Consider the following 574-nt stretch of genomic DNA (forward strand, 5'->3'; position numbering starts at 1 on the left):
GCCTTCCACTGGTAGACTTTGCTATTCGTCCTGAACGCGGTATACTGCTTGCTTTTCTCTTTCATTTGCATCTGGTGATATTCGGATGCCAAGTCGATAACCGAAAAGATCTTTGCACTTTGCATCTTGTCGAAGAGCTCTTCGATGTAAGGAAGCGAAATCTTTTTGAGGCTTTGGTTTGACTGTTTACATGCCGGTAGTCAATTACCCAGCGTATTGGCATCGTTGGATCGGCAGAACGGATCCATTCAAGCCTCGTCGAAAACTTTCCGGTTGTCGGATCTGTCTTTGGAACGCCGAATTGGAGACCCAGGGTATATGTGAAATCTCCACCCATTCTTTCTTCACCAAGTCGTTTACAAAGTTATCCAGAGCTTCTTGCTCCACTTTGGACAGGCAAAATGGCGCTCCGGTGGACGGCTTGGTGTCCTGCATTAGCAGGATCTCATGTTCAATGTTTCGCTCTGGCGGCAAGACATCCGACAATTGATTTGAAAAGACTTTGGGAAACTCGTTCAGCACTTGGTGGATTGGAGCCGGCACTGGCTCGGTCTCCTTCTTCTTGATGCTCATT

Source organism: Plasmopara halstedii, assembly GCF_900000015.1.
Source record: "Plasmopara halstedii genome assembly, contig: Scaffold_323, whole genome shotgun sequence".
In the NCBI taxonomy this organism is placed as follows: domain Eukaryota; phylum Oomycota; class Peronosporomycetes; order Peronosporales; family Peronosporaceae; genus Plasmopara; species Plasmopara halstedii.